Source organism: Myotis nattereri (genome assembly GCF_964212035.1).
Source record: "Myotis nattereri genome assembly, chromosome: 8".
NCBI classification, from domain to species: Eukaryota; Metazoa; Chordata; class Mammalia; order Chiroptera; family Vespertilionidae; genus Myotis; species Myotis nattereri.
Genome location: NC_138083.1, coordinates 13,469,813 through 13,495,865, shown reverse-complemented (window position 1 = coordinate 13,495,865; position 26,053 = coordinate 13,469,813). Strand labels below are relative to the sequence as shown.

Sequence of the window (26,053 nt, the reverse complement as noted above, 5' to 3'; positions counted from 1 at the left end):
ACCATAAGTAGCCACTAATCCACTTTTTCCTGTAGATTTGCCTATTCTAGGCATTTTGCATAAATGGAATCATACTATATGTGGTCTCTTATAACTGGCCTCTTTCACTTAGAATAATGTTTTCAAGGTTCATCAGTGTTGTAGCATATATCAGTACAGTCATGCATCGCTTAATGATGGGGATATGTTCTGAGAAATACCTCCTGAGGTTAACTCATATAACTTAACGAAAGGAAGACAAACAATTCAATTTAAAAATGGACAAAGAACTAAATAGACACTTCTCCAAAGTGGACATACAGATGGCCAAGAGACAAATGAAAAAGCACTCAAAGTCACGAAGCATCAGAGAGATGCAAATTAAAACTAAAATGAAGTATCACCTCCACCTGTCAGAATGGCTACCATCAACAAATCAACGAATGACAAGTGCTGGTGAGGATGTGGAGAAAAGGGAATAGTACACTGCTGGTGGGAATGCAGATTGGTGCTGCAGCCATTACGAAAAACAATATGGAGTTTCCTCAAAAAATTAAAAATGGAACTGCCATTTGACCAGTGATCCCACTTTTAGGAATATATCCTAAGAAGCCTAAAACACCAACCAGAAAGTATATATACATCCCTGTGTTCATAGCAGTGTTATTTACAATAGCTAAGATCTGGAAACAGCCTAAGTGCCCATCAGTAGATGAGTGTATAATAAAGCTGTGGTATATTTACACAATGGAATACCATGAATCTGTAAAAAAAGAAGGATCTCTTAACCTTTAAGACAGCATGGGACCTGGAGACCATTATGCTAAGTGAAATAAGCCAGTCAGAGAAAGATAAGTATCACATTACCTCATTCATATGTGGAGCCTAATGAACAAAATAAACTGATGAACAAAATAGATCCAGAGATATAGAAGCATGGAACAGACTGTCAAATCTCAGAGGGAAGGTGGTAGGTGGGTGGGATGAGATCAACCAAAGAACTTGTATGCATTTATATGCATAACCCCTGGACACAGACAATAGTGTGGTGAAGGCCTGGGGTGTGGGGCAGGAGCAGGCTGAAAGGAGTCAATGGGGGAAAATAAGGGGAAATATTTTCAGCAATAAAGTATTTAAATTGTTAAAAACACATAAAATAGAATAAAAAGAAATGAATTTAGCAAAGTAGCAGGATATACAATTAATATCCAGAAATTAGTGGTATTTTTACACACCTTTAATGAACTATCAGAAAGAGAAACTAAGAAAACAATCCCATTTTCTATTGAAACAACAAACATAAAGTTATCTAGGAACAGACAACCAAGGAGGTAAAAGACCTGTCCTCCAAAAACTAGAGCATATTGAGGAAATAGAGGAAGATGAAAACAAGTGGAAACATACCAGAAAAGTGTGTTGGTGGACTGGAAGAATTAACATCATTACTACTTTTTATTAAATGTATTGGGGTGACAACATCATTAGAATGTCCATCCTACCCAAAGCAATCTACAGATTCAACAGAATTCCTATTAAAATACCAATGGCATATTTCACAGGTCTAGAACAAATATTCCAAAAATTTATATGTGAGTGTTAAATGTTATCTTGGGGGAAACACTCATGAAAGCAAATGGAAAGGTTAAAAGAGTTAACTTTCTCTCTCAGCCTCACCACTAGTGTAACTAACCCTGGTTCCCCTCCCCACCTCCTTTCATTCGCCACAGAGCTGTGTCCCCTAGCAGTCCTTGCAGGGTCCAGGAAGCCCACGGGGCCAGCACGTGAGGCCGTGGGCTCTTGCTGGCTTCCTTGTCTTTTGGAAAGAGATTTCTTTGCGCCCACCAGAGAGGCACCCTGAGCTCCACCTCCACCTCCTCTGCCCCTCGTCACAGAAAACAGGAGCACACGCGACTAGACGCTACAGCAGTGGCCCTCCCCGGGGCCGCTTTTCCAGGCCCCTCGCGTGCCATTGTCCCTCCCTAGACCTGGGAGTCCCCTGCCCCAAAGGAGCCGAGTTGGGTGGCAGCAAGTCCCCTGCCAAGTAGTGTGAAAAACCTGCCCAGGGTTTTCAGCCAAGATCCAAGGGGGGTTCATGAACAGAACAACCAGCAGGCAGGAAGCTGGGAGGCGAGGAGGCCGGGCCAGGCTCTGTTGGTGGAATTGGGGTGCCCTCCTTCTCAGGGTGAAAGCCTTGGCCCTCCCTCCTCTACACTGGCGGGACCAGGGTGCACTCACCATACACACCTGTGCCATCTCGTGCTGGGGAGCATGTGGCCTCCGGAGCAGTGCACAGCCAGCCAGCTGCCACCTCGGGGTACATCGGGTCCAGAGCCAATAGCGTCTACATGTGTGTTCACATGTACCCCAGAGTGAAGGGGGGTGTGCATTTGTATGAGTCCATGCATGGTGTCCTCAGTCACCTTATTCTTTCCTCTTCGATTTTTAAATTCTCTACTCCTCAGCACCCATGTGGCTATTGAGAAGCCCTGGTTCTCTTCAGAAGTGTGTCACCGAAACCGGTTTGGCTCAGTGGATAGAGCGTCGGCCTGCGGACTGAGAGGTCCCAGGTTCGATTCCGGTCAAAGGCATGTACCTGGGTTGCGGGCATATCCCCAGTAGGAGATGTGCAGGAGGCAGCTGATCGATGATTCTCTCTCATCGATGTTTCTAACTCTCTATCTCTCTCCCTTCCTCTCTGTAAAAAATCAATAAAATACATTTAAAAAAAAACACAAAAAAACAGAAGTGTGTTTATGGCTAACCAAAACTATGCAGCCAGAGGGATCCAGTACTCAAGCATAGTGTTTCTGGAGCACTGCCAACAGAATGCAGTGAAAAGGGGAGTTAGCCTATGTTCCTGTTAATGGACAGGGACCGACCTGCAGAGGGTCTGCTTCGGGCTGGTCTGTAGTGTGTGGGCCCTTGACATCATGTAGGGAAGATTCCGTAATACGAGCCCAGATGGTTTGAGGGTACATTTACTACAGCGGGGGACAGTGAAACAGGGAAGGAATTAGGGTAGAAGCAGCAGCAGGGGAGAGCCTAGGGGGTGCTCTGCTCTGGCTCTAGAAATGTTACAGGAAAGAGCTGAGCCAAGGCAGGGCTGTTTAGCTCACTGGGAAGTCAGAGAAAGGGGGCCTTGGAGACAGGATCAGGGGTGAGCCCGGGTCAGGCTGCAGCTGCCCACTGCTCCCTGGTTGCAAGTCTCGTGAGGACCCTTACAATTTAGGAAGAAATAAAAAGTTCATGCCCTGCTCTAGAGAGAGCCCACATTGAATCTTTGTCCTGAGGGTATTTCATCCTTTCTTTTTCTGCAGGTGAGAATCTTAGGGGAGGGTTTCAGTAGAATATTCATCATCTTTCCAGGTACATTTTTAATATGCTGACGCATTAAAATTAGTGTACTGGGGAGTTTTGGATTTTTCTTTGGTCTGTTTTATTGTTTTACTTTTATCTTAGTTCTGTCTGGCTTTCATGGGGTTTTTGTTATTTTTCCCCAACTTTATCTGTCCTTGGGTTCGGCTGGCACAAATTGGGTCTTTGTTCTCCCTTTTCCCAGGCCAGCGTGATTAAGCTATGTATTCTCTGGTTAGGGAGGAGAGGTATGAACCATTTGTTCTCAAGTGTCCTTGGTTGGGGAAGATAAGGTCCTGCTATTCCTAAGCTGGCTGCAAGCTGCCCAACTGTTTGGCCTGTTTAATTTTCTTGTCTCAGTTTCCCCATTCCGCTTGCCTAGGGATTTCCCAGCTGGTTATTATCCTCCCACATTCCCATTGCATACACATGGCAGTAGACACCTAGAAAGTTGTTTGTTCATTTTTGAAGATTAAGCCACAGAGGCAAGACACAAGCTTGCATCTGTGTTTCTACCAAAGAGACTGTTTTTCTGCCAAGGTCTTCTCCAGGGTTTTACATGTTTTTAACGCTGTTACTTTTTAGCAATTACCTGCAAGGTTCTATCTGTCAAGAGATATGTACAACCTTGTTCAACATAGGGAATGATCATGTAATGACTCCCACAAAGCCTGAAAACACAGGGCCAGTGTCAGGTGAGGGATCTGCACACCCAGAGAGCCTCGCTCATGTGAATGAAGCCACCACAGGGACTCTGTGCGACTCCATACTAAGGAGCAAAGGCCCCACTGCATGTTCACTGCCATACTGTGCCCTGTGTGGCTGGAGGAACAGAAGGAAGATCAGGATTAGGTTACAACACAGTCCGCTAAAGGGACTGGTGTATCTACAAATGCCACAGGAGGATCTCAGAAAGAGCTTATTTAAAAAAAAAAAAAAAAAAAGCAAGGCCCTGACCAGTTTGGCTCAGTGGATAGAGTTTCGGTCTGCAGACTGAAGGCTCCCAGGTTCGATTCTGGTCAAGGGCATGTACCTTGGTTGCGGGCACACCCCCAGTTGGGAGTGTGCAGGAGGCAGCTGATCGATGTTTCTTACTCTCTATCCCTCTCCCTTCCACTCTGTAAAAAAAACCCAATAAAATATATTTTTTTAAAAAGAAAAGCAAAGATCAACTAAAGGACTTGTATGCATGCATATAAGCATAACCAATGGACATAAGACACTGGGGGATAGGGGAGGCTGGGGGACTGTCTAGGGCGGGGGGATAAATGGACACATATGTAATACCCTTTGTAATACTTTAAGCAATAAAAAAAATAAATAAATAAATAACAGAAAAATAAAAAAATAAAAAATAAAAATAAAAAAATAAAAAGAAAAGCAAGGTGCAAAATATTATATATTTATCCATTCAACAAATATTTCCTGAGCACCCACTATGTGCCTCGCACATTCTAGGCCCGTAGCGTACTACAACAAACAATGCAGACACATCTCTCGCCTTATGGAACTTACATTCTAGTGGAGGTAGACAAAAACAATAAGAACATAAATTATATTTCAGATAGTGAGAAGTGGTATGAAGAGAAATTAAGCAGGGTGAGGTGGTAAAGATGGTTTATAATTTTTTTTTCAATCCTCACCTGAGGATATTTTTCCAGATTTTTAAAAATATTTTTATTAATTTCAGAGAGGAAGGGAGAGGAAGAGTGAGACAGAAACATCAATGATGGGAGAGAATCATTGATCGGCTGCCTCCTGTAGCCCCCTACTGGGGATCGAGCCCACAACCTGGGCACGTACCCTTGACCAGAATCGAACGTAGGACCTTTCAGTCTGCAGGCTGACACGCTATCCATTGAGCCAAACCGGCTAGAGCTTCCCACTGATATTTTAGATAGAGTGGAAGAGAGAGGGAAAGACAGAAAGAAACATCGATGTGAGAAACACATCGATTGGTTGCCTCCTGCACTCGCCCCAACCAGGGCCCAGGCTGGGGAGGAGCCTGAAAACAAGGTACATGCCCTTGACCAGAATCAAACCTGGGACCTTTCAGTCTGCAAGCCAACGCTCTATCCCAGGGATGGCAGACCTTTTGAGCTCGGCGTGTCAGCATTTTGAAAAACCCTAATTCAACTCTGGTGCCGTGTCACATATAGAAATTATTTTATATTTGCAACCATAGTAAAACAAATATGTATATTTTTGATATTCATTTTATATATTTAAATGCCATTTAACAAAGAAAAATCAACCAAAAAAATAAGTTCGCGTGTCACCTCTGACACGCGTGTCATAGGTTCGCCATCACTGCTCTATCCCCTGAGCCAAACTGGCTAGGGCGATGGTTTATAATTTTAAATAAGGGGGACTGGAAAGGCCTCACTGAGAAGATGACCTTTCTTCATGTATGAAAGTGCCCTCCACCAGTCTGCATACATGTGCATACAGAGAAAACCACTGAAAGGATGCACCATCAAAGCCAGTCCAGTTGCCCTCAAAAGATTTCAGAAGGTCCCTGACCGCAAGTATTCGCGGCCTCCCTTTTAAAACCTGAAATTCCCTTAAATGGGGAGAGGGTGACTATTTAATTCCATACTATCCAGGAGAAATCCCTGATGGTTTTCGAAAAGCTAGCATGCAGTGCTCCAGTGTCACCAGGTGACCATGGACGCACATGGCTGATGCCTGGGCCTTGCTCATTTACAGGAGAAAGGGTGCTTAACGTCCAGAACCCATGGGGTCACTGAGTGAGGAGCAAGGCGGACAGAGTTAACAGGCTTACCCCAAACAGCACTTACCCCACAGATACACAACACAGAGAAGCTAACGCACGGTGCTTCTAGCCTGTGGTGGAAACACACCCAATTCCAGTGCACCGACTTTATGGAGTTTGTACAACATTATTTAGCAGTGAACAGCCAGGCCGGTGTGGCTCAGGGGTTGAGCATCGACCTATGAACCAGGAGGTCACAGTTAGGTTCCGGGTCGAGGCACATGCCCGGGTTGTGGGCTCGATCCCCAGTGTAGGGTGTGCAAGAGGCAACCAATCAATGGTTCTCTCTCATCATTGATGTTTCTATCTCTCTCTCCCTCTTCTTCTCTGAAATCAATAAAAATATTAAAAAAAACAAAAACAAAAACTGAACAAACCCTGGAGATTCCCCACTGTGGCAGTACTAAGCTGACATCTTGTTCTCTTTAGACCATCCATACAAAGATGGGAGGTGGAGCTTTGGAATAGGGTTTCTCGAGCCCAATTCTCCCATGTTCTCAGGCATCAGTTTTCTATGTAAAGATAGAAAACTGTTTGATCAATAATCATCTTTCAACAAAGCTATGCCTCAACAATTCAGTGCTGCCCTGGCTGGATGGCTGTTGATTGGAGAGTCATCCCATACACCGAAAGGTTGCAGGTTCAATTCCCAGTCAGGACACATAACTACACTGTGAGTTCAATCCCTGGCTGGGGCGCCTACGGGAGACAACCAATCGATGTTTCTCTCTCACATCTCTCTCCCTCCCTCCCTCTCTCTTCCACACTCTCCCCTTTCCTTCTTCCTCTCTCTCAAATAATTAAACATATCCTTGGGTGAGAATTGACAACAGAAAATTCAGTGCTAGTGTTAGCAGTTATATTAGCTAGCACCAAGTGAGGCCAGCGGGCTCATAGGGAGCCAAGGGAGGCCTCAACCACTGGCTGTGTAGAGGTTCTTGTCACCATGCAAGAAAGGATTTGAGAGCAAGACAGAGAGATTCAGCACAGTGAGTACGCACTCAGAAGAGGAATGAGCACAGACTCATGAAGTGAGTTGCCCCAGGGAGTCTGGGAAGAGGTTTTTGGTTTTTTTATTAACTTTGGGCAAGGACAGGGAATGGGTGGTTCATGGTCTCTGATGCTGGGGAAAGGGGCAGCTCATCTCAGTCCTTCCTCTCTGGACGATGGCTCTTTCTTGGGAAGGGGGGGATGGAAAAAACAGTTTCAAAACCACGATGTGGGCCAACATTGCTGTGAACTGTGGCTGAGACTGGTTTTCATCTGTCTCAATGATTTCTTAGCCCAGGATGTGGGAGGAGGGCAGCGAGGAGACAGATGTCTAGCCACAAGTCACACCACAGTGCTCTGACCAGAGGCAAACTAAAGTCATAAACGTACACTTTGAACACCAAGTGACATCATGGCCATAATCCAAAAAGAACAAGGTAGGAGATACAAACAACCATGCGGCATGTGGGTAAAGAGGAGCGACAGAAGCAAGGTGGCAGAGGGGGGCAGTATGGAGGCACCTGGAGGTGGTGGCAGAGATATGTCAAATCCAGAGCACTGATACCACAGCAGCCATGAAATGTTCATGGGTCCTGTGGAGATTTTGTTCTGGCAAAAAATCACTAATACGTTAAATTCATTCTCCCTGGATTTTAATTATTTTATAGCTTTTTATTATTTTAAATTTTATTTTTCAATTACAATTTACCTTCTATATAATTTCTATTCAATTTCAGGTGTACACCATAGTGGTTAAACACCCACATACTTTATATCAGTGACCCCCTGATATTTCAAGTACCCACCTGGCACCATACAGTTATTTTATTCTTTAGATTCTAAATATGTGAAATCATATGGTATTTGTCTTTCTCCGTCTGACTTACGTCACTCAGCATAATACCCTCTAGCTCCATCCATGTTGTCACAAATGTCTTTTTTATGGCCGAGTAATATTCCATTGTATATCCATTCTCCAGCTTTTTTACCCACTTGTCTGATGGGCACTTCGGCTGCTTCCATAGCTTGGCTATTATAAATAATGTTGCAATGAACATAGGCTGCATATATTTTTTTTAGTGTTTTAGATTTCTTCAGATAAATACCCAGAAGTGGAACCGCAGGGTCATTTGGTGTTCAATTTTTTAATTTTTTTTAGGAACTTTCATACTGTTATCCATAATGGCTGCACCAATTTACAATCCCACCAACAGTACACGAGGGTTCCCTTTTCTCCATATCATCGCCAATACTTGTTTGTAGATTTATTGATTGCAGCCATTCTGACAGATGTGTGGTGATATTTCATTGGAGTTTTAATGTGCTCTTCTCTGATGATTAGCAACATTGAGCATCTTTTCATGGGTCCGTTGGCCATCTATATGTCTTCTTTGGAGAAGTATCTATTTGGGTCCTCTGCCCATTTTATAATTGGATTATTTGTGTGTGTGTGTGTGTGTGTGTGTGTGTGTGTGTGTGTGTGTGTGAGTTCTTTATAAATTCTGGAAATTAGCCTGTTATCTGATGTCTCATTGGCAAATATCTTCCTCCATTCCGTAGGTTGTCTTTTCTTTTATTGATGGTTTCCTTTGCTGAGCTAAAACTTTTTACTTTGATATAATCCCATTAACTTTTTATTTTGTTTCCCTTGTCTAAGGAGATAAATCAGGAAAAAATATTGCTAAGAGAGATGTCTGAGATTTTACTTCCTATGTTTTCTCCTAGGATTTTTATGGTATCAAGTCTTACATTTAAGTGTTTATTTTGAGCTTATTCTTACATATGGTGTAAAAAAGTGATGTAGTTTCATTTTTTTTGCATGTATCTTCATGTAGTTTCATTTTTTTTGCATGTAGTTTCATTTTTTTTGCATGTAGTTTCATTTTTTTTCCAATACCATTTATTGAACAGACTATCTTTACCCCACTGTATATTCTTGCCTTCTTTGTCATAGATTAATTGACAACATAGGTATGGATTTATTTCTGAGCTCCCTATTCTATTCCATTGATCTATGTGTCTGCTTATGCCATTACCATGCTGCTTTGATTACTATAGCCTTGTAGTATCAATTGATAACAGGTAGCATGATACCTCTAAATTGGTTCTTCTTTCTCAAAACTGCTGTGGTGCCCTGGCCTGTGTGGCTCAGTTGGCTGAAGCATCATCCTGTACACCAAAAGGTCCTGGGTTCAATTCCCAGTCAGTGTAGATACCTAGGTTGTGGGTTCGATCCCCAGTCGGGCCATGTATGGGAGACAACGGATTGATATTTCTCTCTTTCTCCCTTCTTCTCTTTAAAATCAGTAGACATACCCTCAAGTAAGGATTTAAAACAAAACAAAAAGAGCCCAGCCAGCATGCCTCAGTGGTTGAGCATCAACCTATGGACCAGGAGGTCACAGTTCAATTCCCGGTAAGGGCACATGCCCAGGTTGCAAGCTCAATCACTAGTGTGGGGCATGCAGGAGGCAGCTGATCAATGATTCTCTCTCATCATTGATGTTTCTCTCTCTCCCTCTCCCTTCCTTTCTGAAATCAATAAAAATAATTTTTAATTAAAATATTTTTTAGCCGTAACCGGTTTGGCTCAGTGGATGGAGAGTCAGCCTGCGGACTGAGGGGCCCCGGGTTCGATTCCGGTCAAGGGCATGTGCCTTGGTTGCGGGCACATCTCCAGTGGGAAGTGTGCAGGAGTCAACTGATCAATGTTTCTCTCTCATCGATGTTTCTAGCTCTCTGTCTCTCTCCCTTCCTCTCTGTGAAAGATCAATAAAATATATTTAAATATATATATATATATATATATATATATATATATATATATATTTTAGAAGATTGCTGTGGCTATTCATTGTTATGGTTTCATATAAAATTTAGGATTATTTGTTACAAATAGTTTCGGTTTTTTTTGTTTCCCATGAATAACTAAATCCAAATGTTACATAAAATGTCCAGGGGCTGAGAGACTGGAGAGAGGCAAACAACTTCAGGACAGTAAGAGTTTATTAAAGCAAGGTACATACAAGGCTTGTTCTGGGCGGCACCGTAGGACGTGGATATCCTCCATGCCTTTCTTCCCTCAAGCTCTGTGCTTGTATTTCCTAAGCTGTAAAAAGGTGTGAACGATCAAAGGGGTCAGGAACAATAAGGCTCTGGTGCCAGAGCTTGTTAACATGGAGGGTGACCTGCCCCAGCGAGAGAACCAATGGGAATCCTGAGATTAGTCTTGGGCTGATAGGACTCCAGAGCTCACCAGGGGAAGAGGGTCAGGGTCAAAGGTCCGGGTTTTCCCAGATGTCAAGATGCTGAATTCACTTTAATATGGAGCCACTTAGGCTCCACACAGCAGAATATGAGAAAATGTCTCTTGTAGCTCTAAACTACAGAAAGGCCTAATGTAACATAAGAATTTTATATTAGGAAAAAAGCAATTAACTTGAGTAGTACCCAAAGTTAAAAAGCAAAACTTCAACCAAATATTCCATTATCTCAACCCACTTCTATCGATCTATTTGGAAAATACCAAGACACTGTTTGCCAGAACCATGGTGTAAGCCAGGGGTGGGCAAACTTTTTGACTTGAGGGCCACAATGGGTTCTTAAACTGGACCGGAGGGCCGGAACAAAAGCATGGATGGAGTGTTTGTGTGAACTAATATAAATTCAAAGTAAACATCATTACATAAAAGGGTACAGTCTTTTTTTTTTTTTTTTTTAGTTTTATTCATTTCAAACGGGCTCTGGCCCGCCGTAGTTTGCCCACGGCTGGTGTAAGCTTTGTTTCATGTTGGCTTTAAAGAAAGTAAGAGAAGCCGAAACCGGTTTGGCTCAGTGGATAGAGCGTCGGCCTGCGGACTGAAAGGTCCCAGGTTCGATTCCGGTCAAGGGCATGTACCTGGGTTGCGGGCATATCCCCAGTGGGAGATGTGCAGGAGGCAGCTGACTGATGTTTCTCTCTCATCGATGTTTCTAACTCTCTATCTCTCTCCCTTCCTCTCTGTAAAAAATCAATAAAATATATTAAAAAAAAAAAAAAAAGAAAGTAAGAGAAGCCCAGCCGGCTTGGCTCAGTGGTTGAGCATCGATCCATGAACCAGGAGGCTGCAGTTCAATTCCTGATCAAGGAACATGCCCGGGTTTCGAGCTCAATCCCCAAGCAGGGAAAGGGAAGGTGGCAGCTGATCGATGATTCTCTCATCATTGATGTTTCTGTCTCTCCCTCTCCCTTCCTCTCTGTAATCAATAAAAATATACTTAAAAAGAAAGAAAGAATAAAGTGACACTGCCTATAACATATATTTAGAAAGCTATAAGAACAATTCACTCCTTTCTCATTATTATCCCAAATTTCATCTGAATTCCAGACATGCAAATAGGAGCCGAAAGGCACATCACACACTGTTAGTCTTCTTAACTCTCACTATGGTATATTTAAAAGTCCACAGATTCCAAAAAGGTACTGAATATTTGGGTTTTCTACTTCTAAAGGATGAGCCCATGTGAAGATCAGTGTCAACACCAAGAACTCAATGGTCCTAAAAAGCACATTCAGAATTGCCTAGAATTAACCATCTTAAATGTAGATAAAATAAGGCAGTCCAAGAAACTAGGCCATGGGGAAATCGCTGTGTTTTGCTATTACAGTTAGTTGAAGTCCATGCCAAACAAAATAAACTATAATAATATATTACAATCCTGGGCTGATGCAAAGTTTCCTCTGAGTCAAATGGGACTAAAAAGTACTAAAAATACTTAGGAAAGAACCATTTCCAATCTGACAGAGTGCTGTTCAAGATCTAATGAGACTTGATACACTATGACAGAAGTTTCAGATACTGCAGTGGCTGGTGAGCCCAGGAGAATTAGGCCACCACAAGTTTTTTAAAACGTGCCTGTTCCTGGTGGTCCCTGCAAATATCAAAAGTGAAGCAACCAGATGAAGCGATGCTGTTTTTTCCCCTATGTAACCCACCCCTGGAAGCCATCCAGGACCCAGGCCTTTAGCATTAGCCTCCCTGCGTCTCCAAACAAGGATCACTTCCTAAAAATAAACCCTTACTTTCTTTGCTGCAAACTCCTGTTCATGTCTTATTGGACTTTGATAGATCTCATTAGTCTGGTAACACCACCCCATCTCCCTTATGAACACCAGCACAGTTTCCTACACTCCTTTCACAAGGACATTCTGGAACCGTCACTCGCTAAAAATCATGTTTCACCTGAGACAGGAAACACAGAGGAAGAGCATTTTGGTGCTAATGGAGGTAAATATAGAAATCAGTCTAGAATACGTTGAGTTTGAGATATCTATGAGGCATGGCGGTGGGGATGAGCACAGGGAGCTGGATATCTGGTCTGTAGCGTAGATGTGAGCATGAGGGACTGAACATTTTTATAGATGAAGCTGCTCGAAGATCTGTCTGCCCCACCACCACCACCGTGACCACCTCTTCGGACAACAAAGCCAAAGAAAATACCACATTTCATAAACCCAAGATGCCACTGATTCTAAAACAAATGACTAAAAAAGAAAAACTGCTGTCAAAATCTGACACAACGCCAAGACAGCACTAATTTTAAAATGTATCCCAAATTCTAAGATGTTTATAAGATGACAAAAAAAGATGCACCTTAGAATAGATAAAATACAGTGAGCTTTTTTTATTGGTAGGAGGTATTTAGATTGCAGTGAAATATAGGGTGGACATTTGTTTTTGTAAATTTTTATTCTGAAAAAAATTTCAAATTTATAGAAAAGTTGTAAGAACAGTATGAAGGATTCTTGAATACCCTTTACGCAGCTAGTTTCTCCAATTAACTGTTTTCATTTTGACCCACTTATATCTATTTTATCATTTTTCTCTCCTCTTTCTCTCCCCTTCGTTCCCTCAGTTTCAGACTGTTACAAACTTTGTGCCCTCTTATCCCTAAATACTTCAGTATGTATTTACTAAATTCAAGGACACAGTCACAGTGCAATGATCAAAATATGGCACTGATGCAATACTACTCTCTAATCTGTGGCAGGATAGTAAGAAACTAGGGAAATTCCTGGGCACGTGGAATGGGGAAACTGAGACAAGAAAATTAAACAAGGCCAAACAGTTTGGGCAGCTTGCAGCCAGCTTGTGAATTGCAAGACGTTATCTTCCCCAACCAAGGACACTTGAGAACAAATGGTTTATACCTCTCCTCCTTAACCAGAGAATACATAGCTTGAATCACCTTAGCCTGGGAAAATAGAGAACAAAGACCCAATGAACGCCATTTGTGCCAGCTGAACCCAAGGACAGATGACGTCTGGGGGACAAATAACAAAAACCCCAAAGGCATTTGGATGGTATCACTTGAGTGGGGAATGTTAGGCAGGAAAGAGAGCTGCTAGGGCAGGAGGAGGGGGAAGGGAGAAGTAGAGGGACAATTTATCTTATACACGGAACAAAGAAGTCAGCAGTCTTGGGACTTGCCAAGATAAAAGAAGAAACAAGACCAGAATTCCACTTTTGCCAATTTTATTCAACATAGTATTGGAAGTCGTAGCCACTGCAATCAGATTTTTTTTTAAAAGCAAAGGCATCCAAATTTGAAAGAAGTAAAACTTATTATTTGCAGATAACATGATACCATATATAGAAACCCTAAATATTCCACAAAACACACACACCAGAATTAATGAATTCAGTAAAGTTGCATGACACAAAATTAATATTCAGAAATTGGTTTCATTTTTATACACCAACAATGAACTATCAGGAAGAGAAATTAAGAAAACAATCCCATTTACAAATGCATGAAAAAGAATAAATCTAACCAAGGAGGTAAAAGACCTGTACTCAAAAAACTATAAAACACTGAAGAAAGAAACTGAAGATACAAATAAATGGAAAGATATTCCATACTCATGCAAAGGAAGAATTAACATCATCAGAGTGTCTATACTACCCAAAGCAATCCACATCTTCAATGCAAAATCAACCAAAATACCAATGGTATATTTCACAGGACTAGAAAAAATAATCTTAAAATTCATATAGATCCACAAAAGACCCCAAATAGCAAAAGCAATATTGGGAAAAAAGAACAAAGTTAATTTATTATATTATCTTATATCAAATTATACCGCAAGACTATGATAATCAAAACAGTATGGTGCTGGCATAAACACAGACATCTAGATCAATGGAATGAAACAGAGAGCCTAGAAATAAACCCATGCCTATATACACAATTAATCTATGACAGAGGAGGCAAGACTATACAATGGGATGAAGACAGACGCTTCAATAAAAGATGTTAGGAAAACTGGACAGACATATGCAAAATGATTCTAGACCACTCCCTATACAAAAAAAAACCTCATAATGAATAAAAAACTTAAATGGAAGACCTAAAACTATAAAACTTCTAGAAGAAAACATAGGCAGCAAACTTTTTGGCATTACTCTTTGTAATATTTTTTGGATATGTATCCTTGGGCAAGGGAAACAAAAGAAAAATAAAAAATGGGAGTACATCAAACTAAAGTATTTTTGCACAGCAAAGGAAACTATCATCTAAATAAAAAGAAAACAAAAATAAATAAATAAATAAATAAATAAATAAATAAATAAATAAATAAATAGAAAATCTACTGAATGGGAGAATATATTCGCTAAGGGATTAATATCCAAAATTTATAAAGAACTCATACATCTTAACACCAAAAAAAAAAAAAAAACCATCCAAAAAAAATCCAATTACAAAATGGGCAGAGGACCTGAATAAACACTTCTCCAAAGAGGACATACAGATGGCCAACACATATGAAAAGATGCTCAATTTCACTAATCATCAGAGAAATGCAAATTAAAACTGCAATGAGATTATCACCTCACACCTGTCAGAATGGCTATCATCAATAAATCAATAAACAAAAAGTGCTGGTGAGGATATATAGAAAATAGTACCCTCATGCACTGTTGGTGGGAATGCAGACTGGTGTATCCACTATGGAAAACAGTATGGGGGTTCCTCAAAAAAATTAAAAATAGAACTACCATATGACCCAGAAATTCCACTTCTGGGTATTAACCTGAAGAAATCCAAAACATTAACTCAAAAAGATATATGCACCCTTATGTTCTTGTATCCTTATTTATAACTAGAGGCCTGGTGCATGAAATCCAGGCACAGGTAGGGTCCCTAGGCCGGCGATCAGGGCCCATCAGGTTCCACGCCTCCCCGCCTCCCCGCCTCCCTGCCTCCCCGCCTCCTCCTTACCTTGCTCCCTCAGTGCCCCACCACCACCACAACCACCACGGCTGGTCACCCACCATGTTCTGCACCGCCCCCTGGTGGTCAGCGCACATCATAGCAATCGATCTCCCGTTCTCCCAGTAGAATTCCCGAGGGGACACTTTGTATGTTAGTCATTTATATATATAGATAGCCAAGATATAGAAGTAACCTAGATGTCCATCGATAGATAAATTGATAAAGATGATATGGGACACACATACAATGGAATATTCCTCAGCCATAAAAGGAATGAAATTTTACCATTTGCAACAACATGGATGAAACCAGAAGGTATTATGTTAAGTAAAATAAGATAAAGACAAATACCCTATCATTTCACCTATATAAGGAATCTGAAGAAAAAAAAAAAGAACAATCAAAACAAATAAACTCATAGGTACAGAGAACAAACTGATGGTCACCAGATGGATGAGAAGTTGAGGACGGAATGGGTGAAAAGGTGAAAGGGATCAAGAGGTGCAAATTGCCACTTATAAAAATAGTCACGGGGATGTGAAGTACAGCATAAGGACATAGTCAATCATATTGCAATAGTGTCAGATGGGTACGAGACTTATTGGGGAGATCACTTCCCCAATAGTCATGTAAATATTTTTTTTAAAATATATATTTTATTGATTTTTTACAGAGAGGAAGGGAGAGAGATAGAGAGTTAGAAACATCGATGCGAGAGAAACATCGATCAGCTGCCTCCTGCACACCTCCTACTGGGGATGCGCCCGCAACCCAGGTACATGCCCTTGACTGGAATCGAACCTGGGACCTTTCAGTCTGCAGGCCGACGCTCTATCCACTGAGCCAAACCGGTTTTGGCGTCATGTAAATATTTAATCACTATGCTGTACACCTGAAACTAATATAATACTGTATGTCAACTATACTTGAAAAATGTTTTTTTTTTAAAGGGAGAGCTACAAAAGCCAAACCTCCCTCTCGTTCCCCAGGTGAGTGAGACAGCTGCCACCAATCTGACACTATCGGGCCCCCCAACTGATTTCAGCCAGGGAAACCACCCATCCTGAAGCCCTGGGTTTTCCTTCCAGGACCTCTCTATTTGTTTAATCTGAGACTAGATATTCCATCACCGGCAGCTAAAAACATACTAACTGATGGACACCCACAAATGTAAAATTCCTTACTGGAACCTTGAAACTGTGGAGAATGATTTCCTTTCAGATCTTTAACAACAACAATAAATGATGACCATTCTGAGAAACTCCAACACACCAAAATCTTAACTTAGTAAACAAAGCAGATCTCCAAATACGGTAACTGAATTAAAAGTGTTTCTCATAACACAAAAAGATTTGTCAGTTTTGCCTAATGAAATACAAAATTACAGTCAACGCATATGCCAAAGCTTCTCCAGTTTGAGTGCATCACAGTTACCTGGAAGACTTTGGTTTATTTGACAAACAAATGATTTCAACTGAAGGCAGACTATGAATCAGACTGAGAAGCTAGAAGTCATTTTATCCCTAAAGCCTAGAGGACAATCCAGGATTGAGAGAGACAAAAAATAGGCAGCACCAGAGGCATGCTCCAACTTTTGTGAAAAGAAGATAAACATAGAGAACATGCTCCATAAGATTTCTCTGCCCTTGGTTCAGACAACAGTCAGAATCCTTTGGCGGGGAACTCTCACCAGGAGGCTCAACTTTATCCCAAAGATGGGGAAGCAAAAACCTTCTGCTAACCCCACCCTCCACATAGCTCCAGGTAGTCTGACCCAAAGGTTTGGCCTCTTGCTTGTGAATAACAAAATCTCTGGCCTTGAGCCTGAATTCCTAATTTGTACTTGAAACCAAGGACTAAGCTAAACCCAAATCTAGAGTGCAGTTATGGCCACTGCCATTCATTACGGAATGACCATGGAATTGGAGAACAAGGAAGGGGCCATGGCTCTGGAAATGTCTTTCCAGGCTGGAGGGCGCCATTCCCTCTAGTTGCGGGGGCGGGGGGGGGGGGGGGGGACGCGCCAGGACACTGTGTTTTGGCTCCTTTTTCTAGACTTTTCTTGAGCCAGGGAAGAAAAGATATCTAGCAACCACCTGTTTATGGCAAAACCAAACCTAACTGTCCAAAGTAGAAAGAATATGATCAGAAGGACCTCTCAGATGCCCCAAGTCTCAAATGTCACACGTTTCATCTTCAAATAAAATTAAAAAACTAGTATACAAAGTCAATCACCATGAAAGGGCAAGATCTAAATGCCTTGAACACTTATGGTTAATACACTTTGCAATTCTTTTGTTACTCTATTGTCCACCACCAAGCATTCTTAAGGACTCAGAACAAAGGATGCACTAACACTAGGGACTTACAAATGCTGTTAGCAAATGACTGTCAGTTCACCAGGGAAATGATTTAGGGAAAACAGTATTCTATCAAAGTTTATATAAACTCTTCATTTAAAAGCCTCACTTTTCCTCTAGAAAGTGTTCTCTTTCTAATGTGATGGTATTAAATGTTATCTGAAGTTCAAGGTCTTTGAAAAGGTTATTTTTTTCATTCTACAAAATGATTATCCTCTAGTTTTTATTGAATACAAACTATAATTAAACACATACACCTTTGTGGCAAAGCAGCTTTGTTTTGCCAATACAGCCCAGTTAGATTTGTAATATTTTAAACCACTGGATGATTTGTACATCAAACAACAGGGGCACCACGGTGGTAGCCTGCTTCTCTAACTGCCTTAGCATTTCTCTTTTAATATACACATACTCTTAAATATATATATATATATATATATATATATATATATATATATACACACACACACACACACACACACACACTCTTGCACAAAGCTATTAAAACTGTGAGGCTGCTGATAGTGTTGTTTTTAATAGCCCAGTTTTAACTATCATTCATTTTTTTTAATCTTCTTCTTTTAAAAGTATTCAAAGTCCAATGTGTAAAACCTGGAATCCACAGCAAAGGCCTCTAAGAAGAAAGTCACCACCAACTACCATCAACTCATACCCTTCCCTCCGATTAACAGTGTTGGTGGTGGGGCCTCTGAGCTTCTCCAGGCCATCACAGCTCTCCCGCGGACCCCCGGCCCTGCCTCCCTGTTCCAGAGCTTGGCCTAAGTCTCCTAGAGCAGACAGGACCCAAATGACCCCGCCTCACTTCCATCCTGGGCAAACACAGACCTCCAGGGAGCGCCTAACAACGCCCCGGGGCATATTTATGCGCGTGAAACATCTAAAGAGATTGAGAAGACTCCTGCAGCCTCTGTGGTGAGGAAAGGGGCGATTCTGCCAAACAACTATAGGACAACAGATAAAACGGACTCTTCTGCCCCCTGACAGAGGCTTCTTGGTTCAAACCGTTTTCCAAGTGCAAACTCCTAACACAAGAAAAGGAAACAGGTACATCCTAAAAAGTTGTTCTATGGTGGAACGCAATCTTATTTACAGGAGATGATTCTATCTAATAATTCGACTTGTCTGAGGATTGGAGGTGACCCGGGGAGCCTGAAGGATTGGAGTTGGCAGGGGCAGGATGGGCAAAGGAGGACCTGGTCACCGGCGGCGGCGCATCTGGGGGGGCAAAGAGGCTGCAGTCACCCTCCTAGGCCACGGCTCTCCCCCGTCTCTCCCCAGTCGGCCACCCTTCCACGCTCCCCGTGAAAACACCGGCTCCGCCCCATCCCCATCCCGGATCGCACGCCGGGAGTCGAACGCCCGCTTCAGCAAAGCAGCCGGGACGCTGCAAACGCTGCTCAAAGGGGCACCGACACTTGGGAAACGGCCGAATGGTAGGACCCGGCTCAGAAAGGCTGGCCACGCAGCCGCCTCCCGCAGGACCACCCCGGCCCTCGGCGGCGACGGGAAACGCGGGGCGCCAGGTCACCCTGACCGAGCCTGCAGCCCCCAAACCCGCAGCGAGGGGAAGACGCGGACCCCACGCAGCCGCAGCCCCCGAGCGCCGCGGCGAGGGACGCGGGGCAGGAGAACCGCAGGTTTTCACCCGTCTCCGCTCCGTCCAGGGTCGCGGGCGCCTACACTTGCGTCCCACCTGCTGACTTCCAGGCTCCGCGGCCCCCACAGAGGAGCGCCCGGCCCCTGCCCGCACCCGGTCCCGGCCCGCACGTGCGCCCCGCAGGCCGCCCCGACCCCGCTCACCTGGGCAGCGGGGGACGCACCGTCTCCGCCCGCGCGCGGGTCCCAGGGACGCGGCCCAAGGGCACTGGGCAGGCGCGCGGCTCCCACCCGCGTCCGCCCGCCGCTCTTTGTGTCAGAAGGTCCCGATGCTGCGCTTCTCCGGGCCGCCGGGCGCCGCCCCCTGGTCCTCGGCGCCGGGACCGCAGGCCAAACCAGGAGCCGGGCGGAGCGGGGAGCGGGGCGCTGGCCAGGCGGGGCGGGACCGGAAGTGCGCGGGGCGGGGCGGGCCGATTAGTCCCCAGGGACCGGGTATGGCGTGTGCGGCTGTGTATGTTGCTGCCAGTGTGGACCAAGGCGCCTCCACTGCCTCTGGGGTATTTCTGCAAAGTGCAAGCCTCAGGTGTGAGCCGCTCGCCGACCTCGCTGATCCCCGTGGGATTTGCTTCTTGGTCCAGCATCCTCTTCTGGAAACAACTGGAGGCCGACAAGGCAATAGCAATAACTCAGATCATAGTTGAGGAAACTGGGAGTCATAAGACCTCTGGTTACTATCTTCCCATCATTTATACAGTCAAGAAATTTTTTTAAAATATTTTATTGATTTTTTACAGAGAGGAAGGGAGAGGGATAGAGAGTTAGAAACATCATGAGAGAGAAACATCGATCAGCTGCCTCCTGCACGTCTCCTACTGGGGATGTGCCCGCACCAAGGTACATGCCCTTGACCGGAATCGAACCTGGGACCCTTGAGTCTGCAGACTGACGCTAGCCACTGAGCCAAACCGGTTATGGCCAGTCAAGAAATTTTTATTAAATATCCACTCATTGCCAGAAATTTTCCTAGGGGCCGAGAATACAGCAATCACAATTGGGGGTGTGGGGACAGGGGCAACAACAAAAAAATCCCTGCCCCATTTGGAATTTACAGCTGGAAAACAAGTTAAAAACTTAAATATTATAAATGTTAGGTAGTTACAAATGCTAAAGTGGAGCAATGTAAGCGACAGGGACAGAGCGTATAGGAGATTGGCCAGGGAAGGTCAGTGGGGAGGTGACATTTTAAGTGAAGGTCAAAAGGAAGCCTGGAAAGAGACAGGCAGACATGTGTGGGAGCAGTTTGCTGAGGCCCTGAGGCTAGAGGATGCCCGGGATGTTTCAATGTGATGGGAAGAGTAAGCATGGGAAGTATGGTGTGTGAGGTCACAGAAGTTAGAGATGGACTCACCCCAGCCGCTCCCACCCCCCAGCACATGCCCTCGCCTCCCTACTGTCTGTGTCCTTTGGTTATGTTTATATGCATGCATACAAGTCCTTTGGTTAATCTCTCACCCACCCCCTCCCAGCCTCTCCTCTCTTCCCTCTGAGGTTGGACGGTCTATTTGATGCTTCTATGTATCTGCATATATTTTATTCAACAGTTTATGTTGTCCATTATATCCCACAAATGAGTGAGATCATGTGATATTTATCTTTCTCCAAATGGCTTATTTCACTTAGCACAGTGGTTCTCAACCTTCTGGCCCTTTAAATACAGTTCCTCATGTTGTGACCCAACCATAATATTATTTTCGTTGCTACTTCATAACTGTAATGTTGCTACTGTTATGAGTCGTAATGTAAATATCTGATATGCAGGATGGTCTTAGGTGACCCCTGTGAAAGCATCATTCAACCGCCAAAGGGGTCGCGACCCACAGGTTGAGAACCGCTGGCTTAGCATAATGCTCTCCAGTCCATCCATGCTGTTGCAAATGGTAAGAGTTCTTTCTTTTTTATATCAGCACTTGAGGCCCGATGCACGAAATTTGTGCATGGGTAGGGTCCCTAGGCCTGGCCAGCGATCAGGGTCGATCTGTGGGGCGACTGGTGGGGCAATCGGGGGAGGGGCTCTCTTCGCAGCATGGCCTCTCCCGTGCTGCCAGCCCTCGCAGCTGCTGTGGTTTTGTCCGGATGGATGTCCGGAAGACATCTGGTCTAATTAGCATATTACCGTTTTATTAGTATAGATGTTAACTTGACTCCATTATATGCTCTTGCCTCCTTTGTCAAATATTAATTGACCATAGAGGTGTGGGTTGACAGCTGGGTTTTCTGTTCTGTTCCATTGCTCTATATGCCTGTTCTTGTGCCAGTTCCAGGCTGTTTTGATTACAATGGCTTTGCAGTATAGTTGGATATCCAGTATTGTGATTCCTTCAACTTTGTTCTTCTTTCTGAAGATTGCTATAGCTATTTGGGATCTTTTTGGTTCCATATAAATTTTTGAAATGTTTGTCCTGTATCCATAAAAATATGCCATTAGTATAAATTCCATAGGGATTGCATTGAATTTATACATTGCTTTGTGTAGTATGGAAATTTTAATGGTGTTAATTCTTTCAATCCATGTACATGGTATATACTTCTACTTGTCTGTGTCTTCCACTATTTTTTTTCAGTGACCCATAGTTTTCTGAGCATAGGTAGCTTATCTCCTTGATTAAGTTTATTCCTAGGTACCTTATTTATTATGTTGCAATAGTAAACAGGATTGTGGGTTTTTTTGGTTTCTCTTTCTGAGAGTTCATTATTAGTATATAAAAATGCCACCTATTTCTGGATATTAATTTTGTATCCTGCTACTTTACCAAATTCATTTATTAAATCTAGTCATTTTTTGGCGGGTTCTTTAGGTTTTTCTATATACAATATCATGTCATGTGAATAATGAGAATTTTACTTCTTCTTTTTCAATTTGGATGTCTTTTATTTCTTCTTGTCTGATCACTGTGGCTATGACTTCCAGCACTATGTTGAATAAGAGTGGTGAAAGCAGACATCCCTGTTTTCTTCCTGATCTTAAGGAAAACATTTTAGATTTTGCATATTGAGTATGATGTTAGCTGTAGGTATTTCCTATATGGCTTTCGTCATGTTGAATATGATGAAAGCCTTGTTTCCACTTTGGAATTTTCCTTTTTTCCCACTTTGTTGAGAGTTTTTATAATAGACTAGAGGCCCAGTGCACTAAATTCATGCAGGGTAGGGTCCCTAGACCCTGGCAGGCGATCAGGGCCTATCGGAGCCTTCCAGCTGCCAACCAGGGCCTTTCTTCATTCAGCGCCGCCCCCTGGTGGTCAGCACACATCATAGCGAGCAATTAAACTCCTGGTCTCCCAGTTGAATTCTCAAGGGGACACTTTGCATAATAGCTTTTTATATAGAGAGATGGGTGCTGGATTTTGTTGAATGCTTTTTCTGCATCTATTGATAGGATCGTGTGATTTTTTTAGCCGTCATTTGTTTATGTGATGTATCACATTTATTGACTTGTGAATATTGAACCAACTTTGCATCCCCACAATAAATCCAACCTTGTCCTGGTGTATGATCTTTGTAATGTATTAATCCGATTTGTTAATATTTTATTGATATTGGCCTATAAGTTTCTTTCTTTGTTGTCTTTATCTGGTTTTTTTTTTAATATATTTTATTGATATTTTACAGAGAGGAAGGGAGAAGGATAGAGAGTTAGAAACATCGATGAGAGAGAATCATTGATCAGCTGCCTCCTGCACACCACCGACTGGGGATGTGCCCGCAACCAAGGTACATGCCCCTGACTGGAATCGAACCTGGGACCCTTTAGTCCGCAGGCTGACGCTCTATCCACTGAGCCAAACCAGTTAGGGCTGGTTTTTTAATTAGGATAATGCTGACTCATTAAAAGTGTTTGGAAGTCTTCCTTCCTCTTGAATTTTGTGGCATAGTTTGAGGAGGATAGGTTTTAGTTTTTCTTTGAATGTTTGGTAAAATTTTTTAAGTCATCTGGTCGAGGAGTTTGTTTGCTAGGAGTATTTTGATTACTGTTTTAATTTCACTTATTGTTGTTGATCTATTCAGGTTTTCTGATTTTTCCTGGTTCAGTTTGGAAAATTGTATCTTTCTAGGAATTTGTCCATTTCACCCAAGTTGTCCAATTTGTTGGCATAGTATTTTCCTACATTTCTTTCTATTTCTGTGATGTCAGTGGTTACTTCAACTCTTTCATTTCTAATTATATTAATCTCTGTCCTCTCTCTTGGTGAGTCTGGCTAAAAGTTCATCAATCTTGTTTATCTTTTCAAAGAACCAGCTCTTGCTTGCATTGATCTTTTGTATTGTTATTTGTTTAGTCTCTATGTCATTTATTTCTGCTCTGATCTTTTTTATTTCCTTCTTTCTACTTTGTGCTTTTCTTGTATTTTTTCTAATTATTTTAGTTGTAGGGTTAGATTGTTTATTTGAGATGTTTCTTGTTTCTTGAGGTATGCATGTAATGCTATGAACTTCCTTCTCAGGACTGCTTTCACTGTGTCTTACAGATTTGGATTTCTTGTGTGTTCATTTTCATTTGTTTCCAGGAAGTTTTTTTTATTTCTTCCTTAATCTCTTTGGTAACCCATTCATGGTTTCATAACATACTATTTAGCCTCCATGTGTTTGAATGTTTTTTAGTGGTTTTATTGTAATTGATTTTTGGTTTCATGTCACTGTGGTCCAAGAAGATGCTTGAGATGATTTCAATCTTTTAGAATTTGTTAAGATTTATTGTGTGTTCCAAGATGTGGTCTATCTTTGAGAACGTTCCATGTGTACTTGAGAAGAATGTATATTCTGCAGCTTTGGGATGAAATGTTCTGTAAATATAAATTAAATCCATCTGATCTAGTGTGTCATTTAAGGTTGCTGATTCCGTGTTGATTTTTTGTCTGGAAAATCTATCCAGTGATGTCAGTGGAGTGTTAAAGTCCTCTACTATGCCTATGTTGCTGCTGATCTCTCTTTAAAAGTCCTCCAATAGGTTTTAAATATATATATTTAGGTTCTCCAATATTGGGTGCATATATGTTTAGCAGGTTTGTATCCTCTTGCTGGATCTATTCCTTTAGTTTTATTTAGTGACCTTCTTGTCTTTTATGGTCTTTGTTTTGAGGTCTGTTTTGTCAGATATAAGTATTGCTACTCCAGCTTATTTTCATTTCCATTTGCATGGAATATTTTTTCCATCTCTTCACTTTTTTTTTAAAGTACATTTTATTGATTTTTTACAGAGAGGAAGGGAGAGGGATAGAGTTAGAAACATCGATGAGAGAGAAACATCGATCAGCTGCCTCCTGCATGCCCCCTACTGGGTATGTGCCCGCAACCAAGGTACATGCCCTTGGCCGGAATCGAACCTGGGACCCTTCAGTCCGCATGGCCGACTCTCTATCCACTGAGCCAAACCAGCTAGGGCTCCATCTCTTCACTTTTAATCTGTGTGAGTCTTTTGTTCTGAGATGAGTCTCTTGTAGATAGCATATATGTGGGTCATGGCTTCTTATCCATTCAGCTACCCTATGTCTTTTGGTTGGAACATTTAATTCATTTACATTTAAGATTATTGTTAGGGCCGAAACCGGTTTGGCTCAGTGGATAGAGCGTCGGCCTGCGGACTGAAAGGTTCCAGGTTTGATTCCGGCCAAGGGCATGTGCCTGGGTTGCGGGCACATCCCCGGTGGGGGGTGTGCAGGGGGCGGCTGATCGATGTTTCTCTCTCTCTCATCGATGTTTCTAACTTTCTATCTCTCTCCCTTCCTCTCTGTAAAAAATCAATAGAATATATTTTAAAAAAAAAAGAAAAAAAAAGATTATTGTTAGGTACTTATTTTTTTTTTAATATATTTTATTGATTTTTTACAGAGAGGAAGGGAGAGAGATAGTCAGAAACATCGATGAGAGAGAAACCTCGATCAGCTGCCTCCTGCACATCTCCTACTGGGGATGTGCCCACAACCCAGGTACATGCCCTTGGCCGGAATCAAACCTGGAACCTTTCAGTCCGCAGGCCAATGCTCTATCCACTGAGCCAAACCAGTTTCAGCTGTTAGGTACTTATTTATTGCCATTTTTATTCTTTTTAAAAAACTATGTATTTATTTTTATTATTCTTTTTTATCTTTATTGTTAAAAGCATTACATATGTCCCCTTTCTTTTCCCCATTGGCCCTTCCTAGCCTGCACCCACCACACACTCCAGGCCTTCACCACACTATTGTGTTTGTGTGTGTGTGTGTGTGTGTGTGTGTGTGTGTGTGTGTTAAATCTGAGACGCTCTTTACTTCACCTTCAATTTTAAATGATAGCCTGATAGTCTTGCTGGATACAGTAGTCTTGATTTCAGATCCTTGATTTTCTTCATTACTCTGAATATTTCATGCCATTCCCTTCTGGCTTGTAGTCTTTCTGTTAAAAAATCAGCTGAGCCCTAGCTGGTTTGGCTCAGTGGATAGAGTGTCTGCTTGCGGACTAAAGGGTCCCGGATTCGATTCCAGTCAAGGGCACATGCCCAGGTGGCGAACTCTATCCCCAGCAGCGGGTGTGCAGGAGGCAGTCAATCAATGATTCTCTCTCATCATTGATGTTTCTATCTCTCCCTCTGCCTTCCTCTCTGAAATCAATAAAAATAATTTTAAAAAGAATATTCTAAATAAATAATAATAAAATAAATCAGCTGACACCCTTATGGGAATACCCT

General features: G+C 42.5%; 1 protein-coding gene across 1 annotated transcript in view; it reads right to left on the bottom strand.

Moving 5' to 3' along the window:
• The window catches only part of NINL (ninein like), a 109,285-nt gene extending 89,506 nt beyond the window's left edge, over window positions 1-19,779 (bottom strand). Inside the window, exon 1 of the mRNA XM_081098037.1 lies at window positions 19,537-19,779. The gene's annotated coding sequence lies outside the window, so the exon portion shown is untranslated. The remainder of the gene's footprint in view (window positions 1-19,536) is intronic.
• Window positions 19,780-26,053: the final 6,274 nt, after the last annotated feature.